This window comes from Pristiophorus japonicus, unplaced genomic scaffold (genome assembly GCF_044704955.1).
Source record: "Pristiophorus japonicus isolate sPriJap1 unplaced genomic scaffold, sPriJap1.hap1 HAP1_SCAFFOLD_35, whole genome shotgun sequence".
In the NCBI taxonomy this organism is placed as follows: Eukaryota; Metazoa; Chordata; class Chondrichthyes; family Pristiophoridae; genus Pristiophorus; species Pristiophorus japonicus.
In genome coordinates, this window is record NW_027253324.1 from 1,350,702 (window position 1) to 1,372,925 (window position 22,224).

Here is a 22,224-nt window from a genome sequence, read left to right on the forward strand (position 1 = left end):
AAAAGGGCCTATTTCACATAGTAGAGTGGTCAAGAACCAGGGGGCATAAATTAAAAGTATTCAGTATAAGGGTTAAATTGGAATTGAAGGGAAGATTCTTCATCCAGATGTTTTTTCGGGGTTTGGAACTCACTGCCTGAAAATGTGGTGGAGGGAGAAACTCTCCACACATTTAAAACGTTCTTGGATGTGTACTTGAAATGCCGTAAGGTGCATGGTTACACACCTAAAAGTGGACATTTGTTGGTGGGTGCGAATACGATGGGCCGAAAAGGACTCCTTTCTAGCTGTACACTTGTATGATTATATAACTATCGATTTGCATTACTTTCATGATGCAAGACGAGGCGACCGGCTAATTAATGGCGTTTAGAGTGATAAAAAGTTCATGCAAGTTCGGCCTCGAACTCAGTTACCTGGGTTTAAGAGTTTGATGATGCTGTTGTTCGGTTACGCGGAGTTTTGGCTCGAACCGTGGCATTTTATAGCCCAGTGAAAAGCGGGAAACTGCTGTTGATGCTGCATTCGCCGCTTTCCGCCGCCAGCGGCTGATTGGCGAGTGCGGGACCGGAATTTTGGGGCTTGTCCAGCCCTCACTCACCCTGGAGCAGGGGAAGAGCGATTAGTCGATGGGTTTCTTTGTGGCTTTGATTTTCTGTTGTGAAGCGAGGCGGCACGGCAGGATCCTTTAATAATCTCTCACAGCTGAACTGAAGGCACGGAATGTGTAGCAATGAGATGGGGTTTCTCCACCGTCAGGGCTGCAAACGGGAGGGAGTGAGAAACACTGTTTAGAGCTTGAGTGTGTACATAATTGTGCAGAGAAATCAACAAATGCACCAGCACCGTGAGACACTGCACTCTGTTAATATTGAACCACGAATATGAATTATTCAATTTATTCTAATCATTAATGGAACACGTTTGCAAAATGTTCCCGCTCTGTTTCGAACCGGGGTCATTTTGCTTGTTAGGTAAACGTGATGATCACTACACTACGGAAACGCTGTGGTAGCAGCAGTATTGGGAACATAACCAGAGCTTTAAGATCAACAGCTGGCCGACACTTCAGGAGCTTGCTTTATGAGATCAGAATGACGGTACTATAGTGAGCAAGATTTTGAGAGTGGCAGGAATTGATCCCGTGTTTCTCTGTCTTTATATTTAGGAACAGGAGTGGCCATTCCTCAGCAAGGGGTTAGAATCTGGAATACACTGCTTAAAAGGGCGGTGGAGGCCAACTCAATCTTAACTTTCAAAACAGATTTGGATAAGTATCCGAAGGTAAAAATTGCACAGTTGCGGCTTACTGACGGGGGAGTTGGACTAGTTGGGAGTTGGCATCCGTTCGACAGGCCGAATGTGGTTCTTCCGTGCTGTAACCATTCCCTTATTCTGTGATTCCATAAGTTAGTGGCGCATTTAATAGTGTGCATGGAAGCAGAATATTGAAATGCGACATGGATTGAGTCGGCAGAGCTAGAGGCATCTGATTCAGAAGATTCGGTGCGCGAAAATTCGGGTTTAATGACTTTAAAAAGCATCATTTTTGTTTTGTGAAGCTTCGATCAGAGAAATGTTTTGGAAAGGAATTTTTTGCTGCTAGGGACTCAGCATTTAATCATCCTTCAGGATGTTGGCGTCATATTTCTTCTCGATGTTATTCTTCCAGAATGTATATTTTCTTTGCTGTTTCACATTAACCAGTCCCTTGCTCGACAGTCCATCTAACTGTATCCCCAGTCTCATGTATTGTTACCAGCAATGAACATTTTGAAGCAGGCCACTAAAGCACAGTGTCTAAAATGGTTTAAGAGGTAAATTTCAGTGCACAGACAAATTATTTTATTGAGGACTCTCCTTCGGTTAACATTTCTTTAGTCGTGCAAATGAAGATCATCAGTTAATTAATGATGTTTTCCCGTGAAAGCAGGATAACATTTAACGATGATACATTGTATACATTTCGAAAGGCACTGGTTAATCAGGACAGTCCGCACGATTTGTTAAGGAATGGTCGCGTTTGACTAATTTGAATGCACTTTTGGAGGAGGTCACCAGGAGGGTCGATCAGTAGTGCGTACGATGTAGTGTATATGGATTTTATGAATGCTTTCGCTAATGTCCCACATGGCAGACTGGTGATGAAAGTAAAATCCCAGGGGATCCAGGGCGAAGTGGCAAATTGGATCCAAAATAGGTTCAGATGCAGCAAGCAAAGGGTAATGTTTGATGGGTGTTATTGTGACTGGAAGGATGATTCCAGTGTGGTTCCGCAGTTTTCAGTGCTAGGTCCATTGCTTTTTGTGGTATTTATCAATGATCTAAACTTGAATATCGGGATTATGATTAAGATGTCTTCAGGTGATAGTAAAATAGGCAGTGTGGGTGATAGTGAAGAAGAAAGCTGGAGAATGCAGGAAAATATCAATCAACTGGAAAGGTGGGCAGAACAGTGGCAAATGGAATGTAATCCAGAGACGTGTGAGATTGTGCATTTGTGGAGGGCCAACAATGAAAAGGAATACAAATCGACTGTAGGATATTGAGAAGTGTAGAGGAGCAAAGGGAACTATCAATGCATGTCCACAGATCCCTGAATGTAGCTGGCTAATTGGATAAGTTGATTAAGAAGGCAGATCGAATGCTTGCATTTATTGGTAGAGGCATGGAATCGAAGAGCAAGTGGGTTATGTCTGAAATATGCAAAATTCTGGTTAGACTACACCTGGAGTACTGCGTGCAGTTCTGGTCACCGTATTAAATGAAGGACGTGATTGCGCTGAAGAGGGTACGGAGGAGATTTATGTAGAATGTTGCCGGAAGTGGATAAACTTTGCTGTGAGGACAAATTGGTTAGGCTGGGTATGTTTCCTTGGAACAGAGGAGGCTGATGAGCGATAGCATTGAGGTGTACACAATTAGGAGGGGCCTAAATATTGTTGATTAAAAGGGCCCACTTGCAGTAGGTGAGTTGTCAACAACCAGGGGGCATAAATTAAAAGTAATTAGCATAAGGGTTAAAGGGGATTTGAAGATGTTTGTCGGGGTCTGGAACTCACTTCCTGAAAGTGTGGTGGCGGGAGCAACCTTCACCACATTTATAAAGTACTTGGATGTGCACTTGAAATGCCATAAGCTGCCGATGCAGATATGATTGGTCGAAAAGGATTCCTTCCAAGTTGTAAACTTCAATGATTATATAATATCGGTGTGCATTACTTTCATGATGCAAAACGAGGCGATCGACGAATAAATGGTGTTTCCAATGAAAACATGTTCGTGTAAGCAGGGCTCGAACTTAGGAACCTGAGATTAAGAGGCTTGTGAACGGTGAGATTTGGATCGAACCAGTGATGGGCGGTAAACCAGTGTTGATGCTGCATTCGTTGCTTTCCGCCGGCAGCAACTGATTGGAACCAGAATGTTGGGGCTTGTCCCGCCCTCACTCACTCTGCAGCTGGGGAAGTGCGATTCGTCGATGGGTTTGTTTGTGGCTTTGATCTTCCATGCGGCGCGGCAGGATCTTTTTGTAATCTCTCACAGCTGAGCTGAAGGCACGGAATGTGCAGCTTTGAAATGGGGTTTCTCCACCGTCAGGGCTGGAAACGGGACAGAGTGAGAAACACTGTGTAGAGTTTCAGTGTGCACAGAATTGTACAGAGAAATCAATAAATGCAACAGCGTCATGAGACACTGCACTCAGTTCACCACGAATATGAATTATTCAATTTGTACTAATCATTAATTGAACACGTTTGCAAAGTATTTCCGCCCGGTTTCGTAAACGGGATATTTCACATGTTCGGCGAACGTGATAACCTCTACACTACGGAAGCGCTGTAGCAAATGTGGTCTTGGGAACATAATCAGAGCTTTAACCTCAACAGCTGGACTACACTCCAGGAGCTTGCTTTACGAGAATAGAATGAAGGTTCTTTATTTAACAAGGTTGTGAGTGTGCCAGCAATTGATCCCGTGTTTCTCACACTTAATAGATAGGAACTGAAGGTAGCCATTTCGCAGCAAGCAGTTAGAATCGAAATACAATGCTTTAAAGGGGGTGGAGGCTGATTTAATCTTATCTTTCAAAAGGCAGTTGATAAGGATCTGAAGGGGAAAAAATGCACAGCTGCGGGTAAATGACGGGGGAGTGGGGCTAGTTGAGAGTTTGCATGGGCTCGATGGGCCGAATGGCCTTCTTCCATGCTGTACCCATTCCCTTATTCTGTTATTATATAAGTTAGTGGCACATTTAATAGTGTGCATGGAAGCACAATATTGCAAAGGGACATGGATTGAGTTGGCATAATGAGAGGCATCTGATTCAGAAGATTCGGCTGCGTGAACATTCGGGTTTAATGTATTTGAAAGGAACCTTTTTTTTTTGTGATGTTTCGGTCAAAGAAATGTTTATGAAATGAATTTTTGGCAGAAAGGGACTCAGCATTTCATCTTCTTACTTGCTTCGGGGTCACATTTTTTTTTCCAAGTTATTTTGTTCCTAACACAGATAAGACTGCACAAAGGGAGGTTCAAGTAAATTTATCTCGGTCTTCATTAAGACACTCCAGAGTGAGGAACAGGCCTTAGGGGCCTGATTATATACAGTGCTCCCAAGGCATGCTGGGATCCTTTGGATCTTCAGGGGATGCACTCCCTGGTGGCGGAACATGGAAGTGCATGCTTTATAGATACATAGCATCGCTTCCTCCAAAGTCAATGGCAAAACTATTTAGAAGGTGAGGCGGTCGGGAGCCGTTCTTTCTGTGGTTCACCGCCTCGGTACAATTGTCTGTTCTGGTGTGTTGGCTATGCCATCGCTGGGTTGGCGTGTTGTTGGCCCTGCAGGGCTGCTGGGTGAGCCTGGCCTAGCTCGGATTTGGGCATGATGGGTTCGATTTCCTAGTCCGGGGTGGTGTCTTTGATCCTTTGGGTGTGTGTTGTGGGCTCGAAAACGGTGGTCTCTGCTGTGGCTTGTTCAGGGCAGTCCGTGAACCGCAGGCTCGTTTGGTCCAGATGATTTCTGCAATTTGTCCATTGTCTCGTTTGACTATAAACTCCCTACTCCCTTCATTAACTATCACCGTGCCGGCGGTGCACTTGGGACCATGCCCATAGTTTAGCACATACACAGGGTGAATCAGATCAATTTCCAAGATACAATGGCGCGACCATCGCTTACATTTATTTGCTGCCGCCTGCTCTCTACCTGATCATGCAGGGGGCGGGGGGGGGGGGGTGGGTGAACCAACGAGAGTCTTGTTTTCAGTGTCCTTTTCATGAGTAGCTCAGCCAGGGGCACCCATGTGATTGAGTGTTTTTCGTGCCGTAGCTGAGCAGTGCTCGTGACAGGCACGTTTGGAGTGAGGCTTCTGTGACTCGTTTAAGGTTCTGTTTGATTGTACTGGCCGCTTTGTCTGCCCATTGGAGGCTGGTTTAAACGGGTCCAACGTGGCATGTTTGATCCCATTTCGGATTATGAATTCTTTAAATTCGGCACTGGTGAAACATGGCCCGTTGGTACTGACCAGTATGTCAGGCGGGCCTTGTGCGGCAAACATGATCTTCAGTCTTTCAATGGTGGCGGTTGCGGTGCTTCCCGACATAATTTCACATTCAGGCCACACACACGGAGCACAGTGCAGGCAATGTGTGAGTGAGAGTGTTAGTATTCACCCTAATCTCAGAGCCAACACAGGGAGCTCCGTGTAGACAGTGTGTGAGAGAGTATATTAATATTCACCCTGATCACATGCCTCAAACAGGGAGCCCGGTGTAGACAGTGTGTGAGTGAGTGTGTTAATATTCACCCTGATCACAGGCCGCACACAGGGAGCCCAGTGCTGACAGTGTGTGAGTGAGAGTGTTAATATTCACCCTGATCACAGGCCTCACACAGGGAGATCCAGTTTTGTCACGGTGTGAGTGAGTGTGTTAATATTCACCCTGATCACAGGCCTCACACAGGGAGATCCAGTTTTATCACGGTGTGAGTGAGTGTGTTAATATTCACCCTGATCACAGGCCGCACACAGGGAGGCCATTGTAGTCAGTGTGTGAGTGAGTGTGTTAATATTCACCCTGATCACAGGCCACATTCGTGGTGCCCAGAACGACCGTGTGTGAATGAGTGTGTTAATATTCACCCTGATCACAGGCCTCATTTAAGAAGTCCTGTGCAGATCGTGTGTGAGTGAGTATGTTAATATTCACCCTGATCACATTCCTCATACAGGCAGCCCTGTGTAGAGAGTTTGTAAGTGAGTGGGTTAATATACATTCTGATCACAGGCCTTCTGTTGCCAAGCTCTAAAACTCCCTGCATAAACCTCTCCATCTCTGCACTTCTCCATCATCCTTCAAGACGCTCCTTAAAATGTAACTCTTTAATGAAGCTTTCAGTCACCTGCCATAATTTTTCCTGATATGTCTCGGTTTCAAATGAACTGTCTCAAAACACTTCTGTGAAGCACCTTGGGATAATTCACTCTGATAAAGGCGCTAAAAAAATACAAGTTATTGTTGTTTTGAAATCTGACCTTCTTGAAATGAACCCTGGAGCTTTATTTGATATGTATTATGGCCTCATTAAACTGCGTCGCTGCTTTTAGTGAAATGTGTATCTGCAACTCTCTGCTCCTCTACCCCTTTCGCTAATTAATCGCCTGACACACAATTGTTCATGTAAGAATTTGTCCCAACTGGCCATCTCATGAGTCAACTGTGCAAGTGAAATGTGTTCTGGGTAAATGCGTGCCTGGCTAAGTGTACGTTTATATGAGTGCGAATGTATGTTTGAGTGTGTGAGTGTGATTCTGCGTAAATGTTTGTGAGTGTGTTATTGTGTGTGAGTGTTTGAGTGTGTGCCTGGGTAAGTGTGTCTGTGTGTGTGTGTGCAAGTATGTGAGTGTGTAATTATGTGTCTGCTTAAGCGTGTGTGAGTGTGAGTGTGTTATTGTGTATGAATGTCTGAGTGTATGACTGAATTAGTGTGTATGTGGATAAGGATGTATGAGTATGAGTGTGTTATTTTGTGTGATTTTCTGTCTGGGTAAGTGTGTGTGCATTTGTGTGAATGTGTATGTGTGTGTCTGGGTAAGTGAGTGTGAGTGTCTTATAATGATTGATTGTATGTGCATGTGTCTGGGTAAGAGTGTGTGTGGGTAATTGCTGGCTGGTGTACAACAGTCATCACACGTTAAACAAAAGCCACGCATAGGCATCTTCCACCGTTGAAGATGTTGTTCGGACCTGGAATATAGGTATTTCACTGAAACACCTGTGAACATTTTGATGTGGAAGCGAGTCATCCTCAATTCGAGTGATTGCCTATGATGGATGGAGTGTGTGTGTAAGTGTGTGCGTGTGTGTGTGTAAATATGAGAGTGTTTAAGTGTGTGTCTGAGTAAGTGTGTGTGAATGTGAGTGTATTAGTGTGTTTGAGTGTGTGCCTGGGTAAGTGTGTGTGTGAGCAATTGTGTGTGAGTGTGTAAGTCTGGGAGTGTGTAAGTGTGTGAATGTGTGTCTGTGTAAGTGTGTGAGTCTGTGAGTGTGTATGTCTATGAGTGTGAGTGTGCGAGTGTGTAAGTGCGTGTCTAGGGAAGTGTGTGAATGCTTACAACTGTGAGTGTGTGAGTGTATGAGTGTGTAAGCATGTGAGCGTGTAAGAGCGTGCCTGGCTAAGTCTTTGTTTGTGTAAATTAGTTAATATGCGAGTGTGTGTCTGGGTAAGAGTGTGAGTGTGTAAGTCTGTTAGTGTAAGTGGGTGAGTGTGTAATTTAATGTCTGGCTAAAAGTGTGAGCGTGTAAATATCTGAATGTATTAGTGTGCAAATGTATAAGTGTGCACGTGTGTGCCTGGGTAAGTGTTTGAGTATTTCAGTGTATGAGTATTGATTGGTCGGTTTGGGGTGATGGGTCAGTTTGTGGTGATGAGTCAGTGTGGAGTGATGAGTCTGTTTTTGGTGAAGAGTCAGTTTGGGGTGATGGGTCGGTTTGTGGTGATGAGTCAGTTTGGGGTGATGGGTTAGTTTGGTGTCATGAGTCCGTTTGTGGTTGATGCGTCAGTTTGGGGTGATGTGTCAATTTGGGGTGACGTGTCAGTTTGGGGTGATGCTTCAGTTTGGGGCGATGTGTCATTTTGGGGTGATGAGTCAGTTTGGGGTGATGGTTTAGTTTGGGGTGATGGGTCAGTTTAGGGTGATGTGTCCGTTTGGGGTGATGTGTCAGTTTGGGGTGTTGCGTCAGTTCGGGGTGATGAGTCATTTTGGTGTGATGAGTCAGTTTGGGGTGATGGTTCCTTTTGGGGTGATGTGTCAGTTTGGTGTGATGTGGCAGTTTGGGGTGATGGGTCAGTTTAGAATGATGGGTCAGGTAAGGGTGATGGCTCAGTTTGTGGGTGATGAGTCAGTTTCGGGCGATGGTTCATTTTGGGGTGATGATTCAATTTGGGGTAATGGGTCAATTTTGGGTGATGGGTCAGTTTTGGGGTAATGAATCATTTTGGAGTGATGAGTCAGTTTGTGGTTGATGCTTCACTTTGGGGTGATGGTTCAGTTTGGGGTGATGGTTTCAGTTTGGGGTGATGAGGCAGTTTGGGGTGATGGGTCAGTTTCGGTTGATGGGTTAGTTTGTGGGTGATGAGTCGGTTTGGTGAAATGGCTCAGTTTTTCGTCATGAGTCTGTTTGGGGTGGTGCTTCAGTTTGGGGTGATGAGTCAATTTGGGTTGATGGCTCAGTTTGGGATGATGGGTCAATTTGGGTGATGAATCAGTTTGCACTGATGAGTATGTTTTTGGTGATGGGCCAATTTGGTGTGATGGGTCTATTTGGGATGATGCGTCAGTTTAGGGCGATGAGTCAGAGTTTGGTGAAGAATCAGTTTGTGGTGATGGGTCAGTTTGTGGTGATGAGTCAGTTTGGCGTGATAGGTCAATTTGGGGTGATGGGTCAATTTGGGGTGATGAGTCAGATTGGGGTGGTGAGTCAGTTTGGTGTGATGAGTCAGTTTGGAGTGAAGAGTCAATTTTTGGTGATGAGTCAGTTTGGGGTGATGGCTCAGTTTGGGGTGATGTGTCAGTTTGTGGTGAGGTGTCAATTTAGAGTGCAGAGTCATTTTTTGGAGGTGAGTCAATTTAGGGTGATGGTTCAGCTTGGGGGTGATGGGTCAGTTTGTGGTGGTGTGTCAATTTGGGGTGATGGGTTAATTTGGGATAATGGGTCAGTTTGTGTGAAGGATCGGTTTGTGGTGATGAGTCAATTTGGGGTGATCGGTCAGTTTGGGGTGATGGGTCAGTTTGTGCTTGATGGGTCAGTTTGGGTGATGGGTTAGTTTGGCATGATGGGTCAGTTAGTGTGGGGGTCAGTTTGGGTTGATGAGTCAGTTTGGGGTGATGGATCAGTTTGGGTTGATGGGTCAGTTTGTGGTGATGAGTCAGTGTGGAGTGATGAGTCTGTTTTTGGTGAAGAGTCAGTTTGAGGTGATGGGTAGGATTGTGGTGATGAGTCAGTTTGGGGTGATGGGTCAATTTGAGGTGATGGTTCAGTTTGGGGTGATGTGTCAATTTGGGGTGAAGTGTCAGTTCGGGGTGATGCGTCAATTTGGGGCGATGAGTCATTTTGGGGTGATGAGTCAGTTTGTTTTGATGGTTTAGTTTGGGGTGATGGGTCAGTTTGGGTTGATGAGTCAGTTTGGGGTGATGGGTCAATTTAGGTTGATGGATTATTTTGGGGTGCTGAGTTACTTTGGGGTGAAGATTTTGGGGGTGATGGGTCAGTTTGTGGTGGTGTGTCAATGTGGGGTGATGGGTTAATTTGGGATCATGGGTCAGTTTGTATGACGGTTCAGTTTGGGGTGATGAGTCAATTTGGGGTGATGGGTCAGTTTGTGCGTGATGGGTCAGTTTGGGTGATGGCTTAATTTGACATGATGTGTCAGTTAGTGTCGGGTCAGTTTGGGGTGATGGGTCAGTTTGGGGTGATGGATCAGTTTGGGGTGATGGGTCAGTTTGTGGAGATGCGTCAGTGTGGAGTGATGAGTCTGTTTTTGGTGAAGCGGTAGTTTGTGGTGATGGGTAGGATTGTGGTGATGAATCAGTTTGTGGTGATGGGTAGGATTGTGGTGATGAGTCAGTTTGGGGTGATGGGTCAATTTGCGGTGATGGGTAAGTTTGGGGTGATGAGACATTTTGGGGTGATGGTTTAGTTTTGGGTGATGAGTCCGTTTGTGATTGATTCGTATGTTTGGGGTGATGTGTCAATTTGGGGTGATGTGTCAGTTTGGGGTGATGCGTCAGTTTGGGGCGATGAGTCATTTTGGGGTGATTGTCCGTTTGGGGTAATGTGTCAGTTTGGTGTGATGTGGCAGTTTGGGGTGATGGATCTGTTTAGGATGATGGGTCAGTTAAGGGTGATGGCTCAGTTTGTGGGTGATGAGTCAGTTTGGGGTGATGGTTCATTTTGTGTTGATGATTCAATTTGGGGTGATGGGTCAATTTGGGGTGATTGGTCAGTTTTGGGGTAATGAGTCAGTTTGGAGTCATGAGTCAGATTGTGGTTGATGCGTCACTTTGGGGTGATGGTTCAGTTTGGGGTGATGGGTTCAGTTTGGGGTGATGAGGCAGTTTGGGGTGATGGGTCAGTTTAGGATGATGAGCCAGTTTAGGTTGATGGGTTAGTTTGTGGGTGATGAGTCGGTTTGATGAAATGGCTCAGTTTTTCGTCATGAGTCTGTTTGGGGTGGTGCTTCAGTTTGTGGTGATGAGTCAGTTTGTGTTGATGGCTCAGTTTGGGATGATGGGTCAATTTGGGGTGATGAATCAGTTTGCAGTGATGAGTGTGTTTTTGGTGATGGGTCAATTTCGTGTGATGGGTCTGTTTGGGATGATGAGTCAGTTTGGGGTGATGCGTCATTTTCGGGCGATAAGTCATTTTTTGGTGAAGAATCAGTTTGTGGTGATGGGTCAGTTTGTGGTGATGAGTCAGTTTGGCGTGATAGGACAATTTGGGGTGATGGGTCAGTTTGGGGTGATGAGTCAGATTGGGGTGGTGCGTTAGTTTGGGGTGATGAGTCAGTTTGGGGTGTTGGGTCAGTTTGGTGTGATTAGTCAATTTGGAGTGAAAAGTCAATTTTTATGATGAGTCAGTTTGGGGTGATGGCTCAGTTTGGGGTGATGTGTCAGTTTCGGGTGATGTGTCAATTTAGAGTGCTGAGTCATTTTTTGGAGGTGAGTCAGTTTGGGGTGATGGTTCAGCTTGAGGGTGATGGGTCAGTTTGTGGTGGTGTGTCAATGTGGAGTGATGGGTTAATTTGGGATAATGGGTCAGTTTGTGTGAAGGATCATTTTTGGGTGATGAGTCAATTTGGGATGATGGTTCAGTTTGGGGTGATGTTCAGTTTGGGGTGATGGGTCAGTTTGGGGTGATGGGTCTGTTAGTGCTTGATGGGTCAGTTTGGGTGATGGGTTAGTTTGGCATGGGTCATTTAGTGTGTGGGTCTGTTTGGGGTGATGAGTCTAGTTTGGGGTGATGGATCAGTTTGGGTTGATGGGTCAGTTTGTGGTGATGAGTCAGTGTGGTGTGATGAGTCTGTTTTTGGTGAAGAGTCAGTTTGAGGTGATGGGTAGGATTGTGGTGATGAGTCAGTTTGGGGTGATGGGACAATTTGAGGTGATGGGTCAGTTTGGGGTGATGTGTCAATTTGGGGTGATGTGTCAATTCGGGGGGATGCGTCAATTTGGGGCGATGAGTCAATTTAGAGTGCTGAGACATTTTTTGGAGGTGAGTCAGTTTGGGGTGATGGTTCAGCTTGGGGGTGATGGGTCAGTTTGTGGTGGTGTGTCAATTTGGAGTGATGGATTAATTTGGGATAATGGGTCAGTTTGTGTGAAGGATCAGTTTTGGGTGATGCGTCAATTTGGGATGATGGTTCAGTTTGGGGTGATGTTCAGTTTGGGGTGATGGGTCAGTTTGGGGTGATGGGTCAGTTAGTGCTTGATGGGTCAGTTTGGGTGATGGGTTAGTTTGGCATGATGGGTCAGTTAGTGTGAGGGTCTATTTGGGGTGATGAGTCAGTTTGGGGTGATGGATCAGTTTGGGTTGATGGGTCAGTTTGTGGTGATGAGTCAGTGTGGAGTGATGAGTCTGTTTTTGGTGAAGAGTCATTTTGAGGTGATGGGTAGGATTGTGGTGATGAGTCAATTTGGAGTGATGGGTCAATTTGAGGTGATGGGTCAGTTTGGGGTGATGTGTCAATTTGGGGTGATGTGTCAGTTCCGGGTGATGCGTCAATTTGGGGCGATGAGTCATTTTGGGGTGATGAATCACTTTGTGGTGATGGTTTAGTTTGGGGTGATGGGTCAGTTTGGGGAGATGTGTCAGTTTGGGATGATGTGTCAGTTTGTGGGTGATGCATCAGTTTGGGGTGATGGGTCAGTTTGGGTTGATGAGTCAGTTTGGGGTGATGGGTCAATTTAGGTGATGAATCAGTTTGCAGTGATGAGTATGTTTTTGGTGATGGGTCAATTTGGTGTGATGGGTCTGTTTGGGATGATGCGTCAGTTTAGGGCGATGAGTCAGTTTTTGGTGAAGAATCAGTTTGTGGTGATGGTTCAGTTTGTGGTGATGAGTCAGTTTGGCGTGATAGGTCAATTTGGGGTGATGCGTCAGTTTGGGGTGATGAGTCAGATTGGGGTGGTGCGTCAGTTTGGTGTGATGAGTCAGTTTGGAGTGAAGAGTCAATTTTTGGTGATGAGTCAGTTTGGGGTGATGGCTCAGTTTGGGGTGATGTGTCAGTTTGGGGTGAGGTGTCAATTTAGAGTGCAGAGTCGTTTTTTGGAGGTGAGTCAGTTTGGGGTGATGGTTCAGCTTGGGGGTGATGGGTCAGTTTGTGGTGGTGTGTCAATTTGGGGTGATGGGTTAATTTTGGATAATGGGTCAGTTTGTGTGAAGGATAAGTTTGTGGTGATGAGTCAATTTGGGATGATGGTTCAGTTTGGGGTGATGTTCAGTTTGGGGTGATGGGTCAGTTCGGGGTGATGGGTCAGTTTGTGCTTGATGGGTCAGTTTGGGTGATGGGTTAGTTTGGCATGATGGGTCAGTTAGTGTGGGGGTCAGTTTGGGTTGATGAGTCAGTTTGGGGTGATGGATCAGTTTGTGTTGATGGGTCAGTTTGTGGTGATGAGTTAGTGTGGAGTGATGAGTCTGTTTTTGATGAACAGTTAGTTTGAGGTGATGGGTAGGATTGTGGTGATGAGTCAGTTTAGGGTGATGGATCAATTTGAGGTGATGGGTCAGTTTGGGGTGATGTGTCAATTTGAGGCGATGAGTCATTTTGGTGTGATGAGTCAGTTTGTTTTGATGGTTTAATTTGGGGTGATGGGTCAGTTTGGGTTGATGAGTCAGTTTGGGGTGATGGGTCAATTTAGGATGATGGATTATTTTGGGGTGCTGAGTTACTTTGGGGTGAAGATTTTTGGGGTGATGGGTCTGTTTGTGGTGGTGTGTCAATGTGGGGTGATGGGTTAATTTGGGATCATGGGTCAGTTTATATGACGGATCAATTTGGGGTGATGTGTCAATTGGGGTGATGGGTCAGTTTGTGCGTGATGGGCCAGTTTGGGTGATGGCTTAGTTTGGGATGATGTGTCAGTTAGTGTCGGGTCAGTTTGGGGTGATGAGTCAGTTTGTGGTGATGGATCAGTTTGGGGTGATGGGTCAGTTTGTGGAGATGCGTCAGTGTGAAGTGATGAGTCTGTTTTTGGTGAAGAATCAGTTTGTGATGATGGGTAGGATTGTGGTGATGAGTCAATTTTGGGTGATGGGTCAATTTGCGATGATGGGTCAGTTTGGGGTGATGAGTCCCTTTGGGGTGATGGTTTAGTTTGGGGTGATGAGTCCGTTTGTGGTTGATGCGTCAGTTTGGGGTGATGGTTCCGTTTGGGGTGATGTGTCAGTTTGGTGTGATGTGGCAGTTTGGGGTGATGGGTCAGTTTAGGATCTGTCAGTTTGGTGTGATGTGGCAGTTTGGGGTGATGGGTCAGTTTAGGATGATCGGTCAGTTATGGGTGATGGCTCAGTTTGTGGGTGATGGGTCAGTTTGGGTTAATGGGTCAGTTTGTGGTGATGAATCAGTTTGGGGTGATGTGTCAGTTAGGGGTGATGCGTCAGTTTGGGGCGATGAGTCATTTTGGGGTGATGCGTCAGTTTGGTGTGATGGTTCCGTTTGGGGTGATGTGTCAGTTTGGTGTGATGTGGCAGTTTGGGGTGATGGGTCAGTTTAGGATCTGTCAGTTTGGTGTGATGTGGCAGTTTGGGGTGATGGGTCAGTTTAGGATGATGGGTCAGTTAAGGGTGATGGCTCAGTTTGTGGGTGATGAGTCAGTTTGGGGTGATGGTTCATTTTGTGGTGATGATTCAATTTGGGGTGATGTGTCAATTTGGGGTGATGGGTCAGTTTTGGGGTAATGAGTCAGTTTGGAGTGATGAGTCAGTTTGTGGTTGATTCGTCACTTTGGGGTGATGGTTCAGTTTGGGGTGATGGGTTCAGTTTGGGGTGATGAGTCAGTGTGGGGTGATGGCTCAGTTTGGGGTGATGTGTCAGTTTCGGTGATGTGTCAATTTAGAGTGCTGAGTTATTTTTTGGAGGTGAGTCAGTTTGTGTTATGGTTCAGCTTGGGGGTGATGGGTCAGTTTGTGGTGGTGTGTCAATTTGGAGTGATGGGTTAATTTGGGATAATGGGTGACTTTGTGTGAAGGATCAGTTTTGGGTGATGAGTCAATTTGGGCTGATGGTTCAGTTTGGGGTGATGTTTAATTTGGGGTGATGGGTCAGTTTGGGGTGATGGGTCAGTTAGTGCTTGATGGGTCAGTTTGGGTGATGGGTTAGTTTGGCATGGGTCAGTTAGTGTGGGGGTCTGTTTGGGGTGAAGAGTCAGTTTGGGGTGATGGATCAGTTTGCGTTGATGGGTCAGTTTGTGTTGATGAGTCAGTGTGGAGTGATGAGTCTGTTTTTGGTGAATAGTCAGTTTGAGGTGATGGGTAGGATTGTGGTGATGAGTCAGTTTGGGGTGATGGGTCAATTTGAGGTGATGGGTCAGTTTGGGGTGATGTGTCCATTTGGGGTGATGTGTCAGTTCGGGGTGATGCGTCAATTTGGGGCGATGAGTCATTTTGGGGTGATGAGTCAGTTTGTGGTGATGGTTTAGTTTGGGGTGATGGGTCAGTTTGGGGTGATGTGTCAATTTAGAGTGCTAAGTCATTTTTTGGAGGTGAGTCAGTTTGGTGTGATGGTTCAGCTTGGGGGTGATGGGTCAGTTTGTGGTGGTGTGTCAATTTGGAGTGATGGGTTAATTTGGGATAATGGGTCAGTTTGTGTGAAGGATCAGTTTTGGGTGATGAGTCAATTTGGGATGATGTTTCAGTTTGGGGTGATGTTCAGTTTGGGGTGATGGGTCAGTTTGGGGTGATGGGTCAGTTAGTGCTTCATGGGTCAGTTTGGGTGATGGGTTAGTTTGGCATGATGGGTCAGTTAGTGTGGGGGTCTGTTTGGGGTGATGAGTCAGTTTGGGATGATGGATCAGTTTGGGTGGAAGGTCAGTTTGTGGTGATGAGTCAGTGTGGAGTGATGAGTCTGTTTTTGGTGAAGAGTCAGTTTGAGGTGATGGGTAGGATTGTGGTGATGTGTCAGTTTGGGGTGATGGGTCAATTTGAGGTGATGTGTCAGTTTGGGGTGATGTGTCAATTTGGGGTGATGTGTCAGTTCGGGGTGATGCGTCAATTTGGGGCGATGATTCATTTTGGGGTGATGAGTCAGTTTGTGGTGATGATTTAGTTTGGGGTGATTGGTCAGTTTGGGTTGATGAGTCAGTTTGGGGTGATGGGTCAATTTAGGTTGATGGATTATTTTGGGGTGCTGAGTTACTTGGGGAGAAGATTTTGGGGGTGATGGGTCAGTTTGTGGTGGTGTATCAATGTGGGGTGATGGGTTAATTTGGGATCATGGGTCAGTTTGTATGACGGTTCAGTTTGGGTTGATGAGTCAATTTGGGGTGATGGGTCAGTTTGTGCGTGATGGGTCAGTTTGGGTGATGGCTTAGTTTGGCATGATGAGTCAGTTAGTGTCGGGTCAGTTTGGGGTGATGAGTCAGTTTGGGGTGATGGATCAGTTTGGGGTGATGGGTCAGTTTGTGGAGATGCGTCAGTGTGGAGTGATGAGTCTGTTTTTGGTGATGAGTCAGTTTGGGGTGATGGGTCAATTTGCGGTGATGGGTAAGTTTGGGGTGATGAGTCACTTTGGGGTGATGGTTTAGTTTGGGGTGATGAGTCCGTGTGTGGTTGATTCGTACGTTTGGGGTGATGTTTCAATTTGGGGTGATGTGTCAGTTTGGGGTGATGCGTCAGTTTGGGGCGATGGGCCAGTTTAGGGTGATGGCTCAGTTTGTGGGTGATGAGTCAGTTTGGGGTGATGGGTCAACTTGGGGTGATGGGTCAGTTTTTGGGTCATGAATCAGTTTGGAGCCATGAGTCAGTTTGTGGTTGATGCGTCACTTTGGGGTGATGAGTCAGTTTGGGTTGATGGCTCACTTTGGGATGATGGGTCAATTTGGGGTGATGAATCAGTTTGGAGTGATGAGTATGTTTTTGGTGATGCGTCAATTTGGGGTGATGGGTCAATTTAAGATGATGAGTCAGTTTGGGGTGATGGTTTAGTTTGGCGTGATGGGTCAGTTTGGGGTGATGTGTCAGTTTGGGGAGTTGCGTCAGTTTGGGGCGATGAGTCATTTTGTGGTGATGAGTCAGTTTGTGGTGATGAGTCAGTTTGTGGTGATGTTTCCGTTTGGGGTGATGTGTCAGTCTGGTGTGATGTAGCTGTTTGGGGTGATGGGTCAGTTTAGGAAGATGGGTCAGTTAAGGGTGATGGCTCAATTTGTGGGTGATGAGTCAGTTTGGGGTGATGGTTCAGTTTGGGCTGATGATTCAATTTGGGGTGATGGGTCAATTTGGGGTGATGGGTCATGTTTGGAGTAATGAGTCAGTTTGGAGTGATGCGTCAGTTTGTGGTTGATGCATCACTTTGGGGCTGGTGGTTCAGTTTGGGGTGATGGCTTCAGTTTGCGGTGATGAGGCAGTTTGAGGTGATGGGTCAGTTTCGCATGATGGGCCAGTATAGGGTGATGGGTTAGTTTGTGGGTGATGAGTCGGTTTGGTAAAATGGGTCAGTTTTTCATCATGAGTCTGTTTGGGCTTGTGCTTCAGTTTGGGGTGATGAGTCAGTTTGGGATGATGGTTCAATTTGGGGTGATGAAACAGTTTGGAGTGATGAGTATGTTTTTGGTGATGGGTCAATTTGGTGTGATGGGTCAGTTTGGGATGATGAGTCAGTTTGGAGTGATGCGTCAGTTTTTTGTGATGGATCAGTTTGGGTTAATGGGTCAGTTTGTGGTGATGAGTCAATTTGGGGTGATGTGTCAGTTTGTGGTGGTGCGTCCGTTTGGGGAGATGAGTCTGTTTGGGTTGATGGGTCAGTTTGGCATGATGGGTCAGTTTGGGGTGATGAGTCAGTTTGGAGTGATGAGTCAGTTTTTGGTGAAGAGTCACTTTGGGGTGATGTGTCAGTTTGGGGTGATGAGTCAGTTTGGGGTGATGCGTCAGTTTAGGGCGATGAGTCCGTTTTTGGTGAAGAATCAGTTTGTGGTGATGGGTCAGTTTATGCTGATGAATCAGTTTGGCATGATGGGTCAATTTGGGGTGATGGGTCAGTTTGGGGTGATGAGTCAGATTGGACTGGTGCGTCAGTTTGGGGTGATGAGTCAGTTTGGGGTGTTGGGTCAGTTTTTGGTGATGAGTCAGTTTGGGGTGATGGGTCAGTTTGGGGTGATGTTTCAGTTTGGGGTGATGGGTCAGCTTGGGGGTGATGGGTCAGTTTGTGGTGGTGTGTCAATTTGGGGTGATGGGTTAATTTGGGATAATGGGTCAGTTTGTGTGAAGGATCAGTTTGGGGTGATGAGTCAATTTGGGGTGATGGTTCAGTTTGGGGTGATGTTCAGTTTGGGGTGATGGGTCAGTTTTGGGGTGATGAGTCTGTTTAGAGAATAGGGTCTGTTTGGGGTGATGGGTCAGTTTGTGCTTGATGGGTCAGTTTGGGTGATTGTTTAGTTTGGCATGATGGGTCAGTTAGTGTGGGGGTCAGTTTGGGGTGATGAGTCAGATTGGGCTGGTGCGTCAGTTTGGGGTGATGAGTCAGTTTGGGGTGATGGGTCAGTTTGGGGTGATGTTTTAGGCTGGGGTGATGGGTCAGCTTGGGGGTGATGGGTCAGTTTGTGGTGGTGTGTCAATTTGGGGTGATGGGTTAATTTGGGATAAAGGGTCAGTTTGTGTGAAGGATCAGTTTGCGGTGATGAGTCAATTTGGGGTGATGGTTCAGTTTGGGGTGATGTTCAGTTTGGGGTGATGGGTCAGTTTGTGCTTGATGGGTCAGTTTGGGTGATAGGTTAGTTTGGCATGATGGGTCAGTTAGTTTTGGGGTCAGTTTGCGGTGATGAGTCAGTTTGGGGTGATGGATCAGTTTGGGGTGATGGGTCAGTTTGTGCTGATGAGTCAGAATGGAGTGATGCGTCTGTTTTTGGTGAAGAGTCAGTTTGGGATGATGGGTAGGTTTGTGGTGATAAGTCAGTTTGGGGTGATGGGTCAATTTGAGGTGATTGGTCAGTTTGGGGTGATGAGTCACTTTGGGGTGATGGGTTAGTTTGGGGTGATGAGTCCGTTTGTGGTTGATGCGTCAGTTTGGGTTGATGTGTCAATTTGGGGTGATGTGTCATTTTGGGGTGATGCTTCAGTTTGGGGCGATGAGTCATTTTGGGGTGATGAGTCAGTTTGGGTTGATTGTTTCAGTTTGGGGTGATGTGTCAGTTTGGGGTGATGCGTCAGTTTGGGGTGATGAGTCATTTTGGGGCGATGAGTCAGTTTGGGGTGATGGTTCCATTTGGGGTGATGTGTCAGTTTGGTGTGATGTGGCAGTTTGTGGGTGATGAGTCAGTTTGGGGTGATGCTTCATTTTGGGGTGATGATTCAATTTGGGGTGATGTGTCAATTTGGGGTGATGTGTCAGTTTTGTGGTAATGAGTCAGTTTGGAGTGATGAGTCAGTTTGTGGTTGATGCGTCACTTTGGGGTGGTGGTTCAGTTTGGGGTGATGGGTTCAGTTTGGGTTTATGAGGTAGTTTGGGGTGATGGGTCAGTTTCGGATGATGGGCCAGTTTAGGGTGATGGGTTAGTTTGTGGGTGATGAGTCGGTTTGGTGAAATGGGTCAGTTTTTCATCATGAGTCTGTTTGGGGTGGTGCTTCAGTTTGGGGTGATGAGTCAGTTTGGGTTGATGGCTCAGTTTGGGATGATGGGTCAATTTGGGGTGCTGAATCAGTTTGGAGTGATGAGTATGTTTTTGGTGATGGGTCAATTTGGTCTGATGGGTCTGTTTGGGATGATGAGTCCGTTTGGAGTCATCCGTCAGTTTTTGTGATAGGGTCAGTTTGGGTTAATGGGTCAGTTTGTGGTGATGAGTCAATTTGGGGTGATGGGTCAGTTTGTGGTGGTGCGTCCGTTTGGGGTGATGACTCTGTTTGGGTTAATGGGTCAGTTTGGCGTGATGGTTCAGTTTGGGGTGATGAATCAGTTTCGAGTGATGAGTCTGTTTTTGGTGAAGAGTCAGTTTGAGGTGATGGGTAGGTTTGTGGTGATGAGTCAGTTTGGGGTGATGTGTCAATTTGAGGTGATGGGTCAGTTTGGGGTGTTGTGTCAATTTGGGGTGATGTGTCAGTTCGGGGTGATGCTTCAATTTGGGGCGATGAGTCATTTTGGGTGATGAGTCAGTTTGGGGTGATGGTTTAGTTTGGGGTGATGGGTCAGTTTGGGGTGATGTGTCAGTTTGGGGTGATGTTTCAGTTTGTGGGTGATGCATCAGTTTGGGGTGATGGGTCAGTTTGGGTTGATGAGTCAGTTTGGGGTGATGGGTCAATTTAGGTTGATGGATTATTCCGGGGTGCTGAGTTACTTTGGGGTGAACATTTTGGGGGTGATGGGTCAGTTTAAGGTGGTGTGTCAATGTGGGGTGATGGGTTAATTTGGGATCATGGGTCAGTTTGTATGACGGTTCAGTTTGGGGTGATGGGTCAATTTGAGGTGATGGGTCAGTTTGTGCGTGATGGGTCAGTTTGGGTGATGGCTTAGTTTGGCATGATGTGTCAGTTAGTGTCGGGTCAGTTTGGGGTGATGAGTCAGTTTGGGGTGATGAGTCAGTTTGGAGTGATGAGTCAGTTTTTGGTGAAGTGTCACTTTGGGGTGATGTGTCAGTTTGTGGTGATGTGTCAGTTTGGGGTGATGCGTCCGTTTAGGGCGATGAGTCAGTTTTTGGTGAAGAATCAGTTTGTGGTGATGGGTCAGTTTGTGGTGATGTGTCAGTTTGGCGTGATAGGTCAATTTGGGGTGATGGGTCAGTTTGGGGTGATGAGTCAGTTTGCGGTGTTGGGTCAGTTTGTTGTGATGAGTCAGTTTGGAGTGAAGAGTCAATTTTTGGTGATGAGTCAGTTTGGGGTGATGGCTCAGTTTGGGGTGATGTGTCAGTTAGGGGTGATGGGTCAATTTAGAGTGCTGAGTCATTTCTGGAGGTGAGTCAGTTTGGGGTGATGGTTCAGCTTGGGGGTGATGGGTCAGTTTGTGGTGGTGTGTAAATTTGGGGTGATAGGTTAATTTGGGATATTGGGTCCGTTTGTGTGAAGGATCAATTTGGGGTGATGAGTCAATTTGGGGTGATGGTTCAGTTTGGAGTGATGTTCAGTTTGGGGTGATTGGTCAGTTTGGGGTGATGGGTCAGTTTGTGCTTGATGGGTCATTTTGGGTGATGGGTTAGTTTGGCATGATGGGTCAGTTAGGGTGGGGGTCAGTTTGGGGTGATGAGTCAGTTTGGGGTGATGGATCAGTTTGGGTTGATGGGTCAGTTTGTGGTGATAAGTCAGTGTGGAGTGATGAGTCTGTTTTTGGTGAAGAGTCAGTTTGAGGTGATGGGTAGGTTTGTGGTGATAAGTCAGTTTGGGTTGATGGGTCAATTTGAGGTGATGGGTCAGTTTGGGGTGATGTGTCAATTTGGGGTGATGTGTCAGTTCGGGGTGATGCGTCATTATGGGGCGATGAGTCATTTTGTGGTGATGAGTCAGTTTGGGGTGATGGTTTAGTTTGGGTTGATGAGTCAGTTTCGGGTGATGCGTCAATATAGGTTGATGGATTATTTCGGGGTGCTGAGTTACTTTGTGGTGAAGATATTGGGGGTGATGGGTCAGTTTGTGGTGGTGTGTCAATGTGGGGTGAAGCGTTAATTTGGGATCATGGGTCAGTTTGTATGACGGTTCAGTTTGGGGTGATGGGTTAATTTGGGGTGATGGGTCAGTTTGTGCGTGATGGGTCAGTTTGGGTGATGGCTTAGTTTGGCATGATGTGTCAGTTAGTGTCGGGTCAGTTTGGGGTGATGAGTCAGTTTGGGGTGATGGGTCAGTTTGTGGAGATGAGTCAGTGTGGAGTGATGAGTCTGTTTTTGGTGAATAGTCAGTTTGTGGTGATGGGTAGGATTGTGGTGATCAGTCAGTTTGGGGTGATGGGTGAATTTGCGGTGATGGGTCAGTTTGGGGTGATGAGTCACTTTGGGGTGATGGCTTAGTTTGTGGTGATGAGTCCGTTTGTGGTTGATGCGTCAGTTTGGGGTGATGTGACAATTTGGGGTGATGTTTCAGTTTGGGGTGATGTGTCAGTTTGGGGTGATGAGTCAGATTGGTTTGGTGCGTTCAGTTTGGGGTGATGAGTCAGTTTGGGGTGTTGGGTCAGTTTTTGGTGATGAGTCAGATTGGGATGATGGATCAGTTTGGGGTGATGTTTCAGTTTGGGGTGATGGGTCAGTTTAGAGTGCTGAGTCATTTTTGGAGGTGATTCAGTTTGGGGTGATGGGTCAGCTTGGGGGTGATGCGTCAGTTTAGGGCGACGAGTTAGTTTTTGGTGAAGAATCAGTTTGTGGTGATGGGTCAGTTTGTGGTGATGAGTCAGTTTGGCGTGATAGGTCAATTTGGGGTGATGGACAGTTTGGGGTGATGGTCAGTTTGGGGTGATGGGTCAATTTAGAGTGCTGAGTCATTTCTGGAGGTGAGTCAGTTTGGGGTGATGGTTCAGCTTGGGGGTGATGGGTC